This window comes from Chiloscyllium plagiosum, chromosome 46, assembly GCF_004010195.1.
Source record: "Chiloscyllium plagiosum isolate BGI_BamShark_2017 chromosome 46, ASM401019v2, whole genome shotgun sequence".
Lineage (NCBI taxonomy): Eukaryota > Metazoa > Chordata > Chondrichthyes > Orectolobiformes > Hemiscylliidae > Chiloscyllium > Chiloscyllium plagiosum.
Window position 1 is genome coordinate 5,235,778 of NC_057755.1, and position 8,264 is coordinate 5,244,041.

The window sequence follows — 8,264 nt, forward strand, 5'->3', positions numbered from 1 at the left end:
ATAACTAAGTTGGATCAGGGCCAGACCAACACATACTCAAACCTGTTACCTATTTGATGGTATGGGATAGGTTGTAATAGGACAGTGGGAACTGCAGTATGAAGGCAGGAAGCTTGCAGCATTCACTTGGATCAAGTCAGACAGATATACAGGCCATTCAACGTGACTGGTTGAACAGCTGTTGACAGGACAATGCTACAAGGTTTTGGGTGGAACGGTAGATATGAGTTTTAGTCGAACTGCTATCGAGATAATTTGGCTCCTAGGGTCCGCTCAGTCAATAGGGAAATTACAATATCCTACACTGTCTTTTGTAACAGCCATCCCGAGATAGAATGTCAATTAATATCAAGTTATTAATTTATGCAAATTACATTCTTACATCAAACCGTTGCTGCCGAACAGTACTCGGAGGTGACCCAGATAACTAGTTAAAAGCCTTGTCCTGATGAAGGGTTAGACCCGAAACATTGACTTCTCCCCCTACTGAAGCTGCCTAGTTTGCTGTGTTCTTCCAGTCTCCTGCCTGTTAACGAGTTCAATAAAGCAACTCAGATCAGCGAAGTCCATCACGCACTCCAGAGAGAACATCTGCAACAAGAATCAGCAACAAGGAGCAGGAAGAACAGCCTGTCTTCAGTTTGACCCGTTATAATCGGGGTCGTATTAACCTCTTTATCACCTTCTGAAAATGCAATCTTGCACAAAGAAGAGATGCCTTTTCTTGGTTTGTTGATTAGAGTAAAACTCCGATGTTTATTAGTTTCTTTGATATGTTGCTGTACCCTGCGTTTTTGATAAAACATATATATGTAAAGAAATTTTAATGATTAAAGTATAAATTTTAAAATTAAAATTTATCTTGCGCTCTCAAAGCCAGAGGGCACAGGCATCACAGAACTGTAAAGTTGCTCTGGAAATTAGAAGGGCAGGCGGGGTTTATAGCAATGCGAAATGGGAGAAGCACGGTGGCTCAGTGGTAAGCACTGCTGTCTCACAGCGCCAGGGCCGCGTTATCAATTCTAGCCTCGCTCAACGTTCTCCCCCGTGCCTGCGTGGGTTTGCTCCGGATTCCTCGCACAGTCTAAAAATGTGCAGGTTAAGTGAAGTGGCCATGCTAAAATTGCCTGCTGCATTAGTCAGAAGGGAAATGGTTCTGGGTGGATGACTCTTCTAAGGGTCTGTGTGTACTTGTTGGGCTGAAGGGCCTGTTTCCACACTTATGGGATCTAATCTTGTAAAACACGTTTCATTATTAGTGCAAGTAAATCAAATACATATGAAAATAATATTGACATTTGAATCACAGGCGAGTGTTTTCCAAATAACAGAGGGTGTTGAAAACATGGAATGTGCATCCAGAGAAGGTGGTGCCCTCAGTTTAATGTGACATCCAAACAAAGTTGAGAAATATTCACTTGTGCCTGGAATCCTTAACCTTAACCGTGAGATCTCCTGAAGGAATTGATCTGCAACTGGTGCAACATAGAGGGTGGGAGATTGCAAGCCTGCTGTTTCACAAAAAGAAGATTTGTTCAATTTGTAGGGATTAGGATAAAAATGATTTCAAAATATCGTTCAAGTTTCACCAGCAAAGCTTACAAATAGCTTTTATTGGCGTTCACCTCCCATTGTGAACAGTGTTTGACAGCAGAGAGCTTCACTTGTCTGATACATTACTGGGGCTTTGTTTTGGTGAAATAGGAGGCAGCCTGAAGGGCTGGGGAAAGACCACTGTGTAACATCTGCCTACCTAAGAAGAACAGGGGGCCCACGCAGTCATTTGGGCTCTGCTGACGTCTCAGCTAAATATATGGACATATGAGTGATAAACGTACAAACCTGTATATACAAATGATAAATTCCGATCTCTGTATGCAAATGTTTATGTATGTGTGGCATGACCAACTGTACAGACCATCAAATTATTTTATGAATAAAGTATATTTTTGACATAAATAAAAGTAGTTCTCCCAGGACGAGGCAATCCCATTGCACTTCGGGTGTGTTGACGCCTGCGATGTCCACAAATGTGGGATACTCGACTGCAAAATTTGTCGTAATGGGGGACTGCATTCGCGCTCTCCCCTGGTTTACAAGCAAAAAGCAGATGTTCCAATAGATGGCGCTCACTTGTGTTTCCCACAGCTTCCTTATGTACTGCCTGTCTCTGTTCAACAAGTTGACAGATATATGCTGCACGTCTTACTTCATCCTGCTATAAACCACTATGTTGAAACCTTTTGACAAGAGCAACAAGCCAAGCCTTCAAATTACCAAATCTATTTCCCTCTATTTACTGCCTTTTGCTCAAAATGCCTCTTTAAACAATTTATCAGAGAGAGGGAAAACAGCCCAGCCTATTCAGCCTCTCCTGTAGCTCAAATCCTCCAACCCTGGCAACCTCCTTGTTATTCTTTTCTGAATCCTTTCAAGTTTCACAACATCCTTCCAATATGAAGGAGACCAGATTGCACGGGTGATGTCCGGGGAACAACCCTCGGTAGTAAAGTACTTACAATCGCCACAGCAGAATGTTAGTGAGAATGAAAAGTAGATCTGATGTTGCCTTTGCCAACAGACAGCGCCTTGTGCAGTTAGAGAGGTCACACATTCCTCACGCGAGAACCAAAATCAGCAGGAAATTAACAGAAAGAGTCAGAAGGTAAAATACAAATCAGAAATTAATTGATCAAACATCCTCTGCATCTGCCCACAGAGCAATGGAAGGTCTTCACATCTAACTGAGTCAGGGAATTAACAGATGGCAAAGGGCCATCGTTTGAAGGTGAAAGGCAAAAGTTTGGTGGTGATTTGAGGAAAGGTCTTTCACTCAGATAATGGTGGGGTTCTTGTAATTCAGTGCTTGGAGGCTAGTTGAGGTGGGAAACATCACAACTTTTAAAAACTACCTGGGACGAGACTAGATTTCATTCGGCTTTGGTAGCACAAGCTTGATGGACCTTTTCTGTACAATGGTCATAGAGTCATAATCATTGAGAGGTACAGCATGGAAACAGACCCTTCAGTCCAACCCGTCCATGCCAACTTCTGGGAGATAGGTTGGGAAGGGTACAATTTTCCTGAAATAAATCAAAGCCTGTGCATACTGGAAATATGAAACAGAAACAGAAATAGCTGGCGAAACCCAACAGGTATGGTAGCATCTGTGGAGACAGAAACAGAATTAATCAAATCATTCTTCATCTGAAGACATTCGTCTGAGCATTTGTCAAGGAACTCGAAACATCAACTTGGTTTTCTCCTCATTCCAGGCCCTCTCATTTCAAATGGAGTGATTTCCAATAAGAAATTGAGATTTCTAGTGTTGATATTTATTGGCTATGAAGCATTTGTTTGTCGGCTCTAAGCATACTGGGCTCGATTGGGGTCATAGATATCTTGAGCATGGAAACAGGCACTTTGGTCCAAATCGTCCATGCCGACCAGATATTCTATCATCATCTACTCCCATTTGGCTCCATATCCCTTGAAACCTTTCCCCTTCAATTACCCATTCAGTTGCTTTGTAAATGTTGTAATTTCATCATTCTCCATCATTTCCTCTGGTAGTTCATTCCATACATGTGCTAGCCTTTGTGTGAAAGAAGTTTTACCTTTTAAATCTTTCCTCTCCTATCCATGACCTTGGGATTTTATAAACCTCTATACGGTCATCCTAGCCTCCAATGCTTCATTAAGACCAGACTTATTCAACGTTTACCAATAGTTCAAACCCTCCAAACCTGGCAACATCCTTGCAAATATTTAATGAACCCTTTCAAGTTTTACTCCGTGCATCCTTTCGAAGTGAGACCAGAATTACACACAGTTTTCCCATAAGTGGCCTAACGAATGTCCTGTACAGCTGCAACATGACCACAATTCATATAATAAATGTTCTAACTAATAAAGGAGCAGATATTGAACGTCTTCTTCACTATTCCACCGACCAAAGTCTCGACTTCTAAGGAACTATGAAACTGCACTTCAAGGTCTCTTTATTCAGCAACACTCCCCAGGAACTTACCATGAAGTTAGTGAGATGTGATTTCCAATGTGCAGAACCATGTTGAATATCTCTATTCAGTCCTTGCCTATACAAATGCAGGGTACATATAAATCCGTCAGGATTCCTTCCAACATTTGCCGACCACAAATGTCACGCTCATTGGTCTATAGTTCCCCGACTTTTCCTTACCACCTTTTTTGAAATAGTGGTACTACATTAGTCAACCTCCAGTCTTCCGACACCTCATTTGTGACTATTGATTATCCAAGTATTTTAACAATGGGCCTGCAATCACTTCCCTAGTTTTCCACAGATTTCGAGGGTACACCTGATCAGGTCTTGCGGATTTATCCAACTTAATGTATTTTATGACATCTATCACCTCCTCCTGTGTTATATGGAAATGTTTTAAGATGTCACCATCTATTTCCGCCCATTCTATATCCTCCATGCCTTTCTCCACACGAAACACTGATGCAAAATCCGCGTTTAGTATTCACCCCGCCCCCCACCGTCTCCTGCAATTCCACACAGAGGCTGTCTTGATGATATTTGAGGGGACTCATTCTCTCCTGGGAAGCCCTTTTGTCCTTAATGTATTTATGAAATCCCCTTAGATTCTCCATAACCTTATTTGCTAAATTTATCTTATGTCCCATTTTGCATTCATTACATTACATTACAGTGTGGAAACAGGCCCTTCGGCCCAACAAGTCCACACCGACCCGCCGAAGCGCAACCCACCCATACCCCTACATTTACCCCTTACCTAACAGTATGGGCAATTTAGCATGGCCAATTCACCTGACCTGCACATCTTTGGACTGTCCATCTTAAGTACACCCCTGCTGTCCATCTTAAGTACACCCCTACTCTTCAATGGATTCACTCAAACTCTGCTATCTACACTTGATGTATGCTTCATTCTTTTTCTGAACCAAAACCTAGACTTAACAGCTTTATCTTTGCCCAAACAGGAATGTACTCTTTCTGGACTCTCGTTATCTCATGTATGAAGGCTTCTCATTTTCCAGCTGTTCCTTTTCGTGAGAACATCGCCCTTCAATTAACGTTTGAAATTTCTTGCCTAATGGTCTTCCTCTAATCTGGAACTTTAACATTTAGATTCAGTCGATACTTTTCTGTCATTATTTTAAACTAACAGAACTTAAGTCTCTGACCCCAAACTGCTCCCCCAACTATTCCTCGGTCACTTGCCCTGCCTTCTTTGGAGGTCAGGTTTTGCACATTCTCTTGAAAATACATCCACATCCTGAATCAGAAAATTTTAATAGGCAAACTTAACAAATTCTTTTCCATCCAAGCCCTCAATAATGTGGAAGTCCCACTCTATCTTTGGAAACTTAAAATCACTTACAATTACACACTACTATTCTTACAATTAACTGAGATCCCTTTACAAATGTGTTTCTCTATTTCCTGCTGACTCTTGAGGGGTCTGTCGTACAGTCCCAATAAGGTAATCAGCTCAATCTTATTGCTCAGTTCCAAACAAATAACTAGATGTATTCCCAAGAATATCTTCGGTAAGTGCAGCCAAAATGTAATCACTTATCAAAAAGCAAATCCCCCTCTTCTCTTGTATCCATTCTTTCCTTCCTATAGGATTTCTACCTTGCAAACTTAATCTGCCGGCCATATCCATCCCTGAACCACATCTTTGTAATTGCTATGACATTCCAATCTCATGTTTCTAACAACATCCTCAGTTCATTTGTCTTCCCTGTTGGGCATCTTGTTTAGAAATAAATGCAATTTAATTTTTCAGTCCTGCTTTATTCTCTGCTTTTTGCCTGCCTGCCCTGAATTTTCCCAACTGTACCAATCTCAGTCTGTTCTCTTTCCTCACTATCTCCCTGGCCAAACCAACAGCCCCCCCCCCCCCCGCCACCCCAAGCCACTCCATCCTTAATAGTTAAATATTCCTGAGCAGCTCTCGCAAATCTTCCTGAGATTTAATTAGTTCTCTTCCAATTCAGGTGCAATCTGTCCTCCTTATACTCGTCATTACACCACAGAAAAGTTTCCAAATATCCAAAAATGTGAACTCTTCTCCCCTGCATCAGCTCCTTAGCTACTTATGCATCTGCTCTATCCTGCTATTCCTACACTCAGCTGCCCGTGGCAACAAGAGTAATCCAGATATTACAAAGCGCAAGACTCTCCTTTCAATTTCATGCCTAACCTCTTACACGCTCCCTTCAGAATTTCATCCTTTTTCCTTTCTATGTCGTCAGTTCCAATGTAGAAAACGACCTACTGTTGTCCTACACCTCTTTGAGAATACTCTGTACTCTCTCCGAGATATCTTTGGCACCAGTGAGGCAACATGTGCTCTTTGGCAAAGAAACGTCTGTCTGTGTCTCTGACGAGAGAGTCCCCTATCACAGTCGATCAGAACCTGACGTGACTCTCTTTACATTCAAACCAGTCTTGATGCCAGAAATGTGGCTGTTCATGCTCCATTCCCCTCAGAGTCCATCACCCAGTACGTTTTCAAAAACAGCATACCTGTTCAAGATAGGGTTAGCCACATTAGAATCCTGCACTACCTATCCCCCTCTCCTATCTTTCTTGGAGCTAACCCATCTACCTGACTGTATCTGTGGTTTTTCACTCTTCCTAGAACGGCCATCCATCACACAGCCCAGCTACTGGAAATTCCTTATCACTTCGAACTGTTGCTTCAATCGATTCATGCAATCTGATAGGATTCACAACCAAACACACTTACTGAAGCCATAACCATCAGTAGCATGGAAGCTATAGCGAACTTTGGTGAGGATCCAGCAGAAGTATTGTGTACAGTTCTGGTCAACACATGATAGGAATGTAAACACTCACAGAAACGCATCAATCTTCAAAACGCTGATGAGAGATGGGAAGAGTGACGGAGTTTAATATGGGGAAGAGGTTAACTATGTAAGAGTGGAGATAATCCCTTGTCAGTAGAGTTCCAAAAATGGTTCTCTCCAAAAAAGGATAACAGGCTCCTCTTATTATGGGGAAAGCAAATATTCAGATCACATTGTCTTCAGCAGAGCTGAAACACTGAGCATTGATACAGTCCAGCAAGCCTTGATAGTTTTCTGTGATGCATCTGGTAGTTGCTACACATTTCTGCAACTTTCAGTGGTGGAGGAAGTGGATGCTTGTGGATGTGATGCCAATCAAGCGGGTTGCCTTTTCCTGGATGGTGTCAAGATTCTTGAGTGTTGATGAAGCAACACCCATCCAGTCAAGTGTGGAGTATTCCGTTACACTTATTAATTTTACTTTGGTTTTGGAGAGTCAGGAGATGAGTTACTTGCCGTAGTATTCCTTGCCTCTGATCTGCTGTTAGAGCAATAATATTTAAATTGATTATGAACAGATAATTATTGATGAGGCAGATGCGGTTGGTGGGACTAGGACACTAACCTGAGATACCCTTGCACATGTCGTGAGCTGAGATGACTGACCTCCAACAACCTCAACCATCTTCTGATGTGTCAGATATGACATCAACTCGTGGGGAGTGTGCCACTGATTGTCATTTTGTGAGGGACACACGGATGTCATTCTCACCTCACCTCTGGATCTCAGCTCTGTGTCTATGTTTGAAGCAATGATATATTGATAAACTATAAAAACGTGATTTCGGGAAAAACCTCAGTAGGTCTGGCAGCATCCATGCAGAGAAAGCAGAGTCACAGCTTCAGGCCCGTTGGCACTCTCTCAGAACCTGATGCGACTTGCCATCTCAACTATTTTTGTTTCATCTGCAAACTTGGCAACAGCACATTCACTTCCTGCACCTATATCATTCATATGCATATTATTACACCTTTTAATGTATAGTATATACAGTATTGGATTATTATATGTTGGAGCTGTGTGTGTCTGCACAAATATTACTGTGTACAGCATCAGATCATGTTTACATGCAAATATTATTGTGCATTGCAACTGTGTGTTTATATCGAAATATTATTTTGCATCAGATACATTCCGGTTTATATATAAATACAATTGAGCATTAGAACTATTCATTTGTAAATATAAATATTGTTGTGTCTGGAAAGTGTTCATGTTTGTATTCAATTCCTGTTTTGTTTCGGAGCTATTCGTGCCTTCATATAAGTATTGTTGTGTTCTCTATTACATATAAACCTGTTGTGTGTTGCAGCTGCACGTGATTATATATAAATAATTTTCCATTTTCGAAGTATTTATATTTATGCACCAATCT

At 41.5% G+C, this 8,264-nt stretch overlaps 1 pseudogene; it reads left to right on the top strand.

Moving 5' to 3' along the window:
- Window positions 1-1,943: 1,943 nt before the first annotated feature.
- On the top strand, window positions 1,944-2,091 carry LOC122544147 (annotated as a pseudogene).
- Window positions 2,092-8,264: the final 6,173 nt, after the last annotated feature.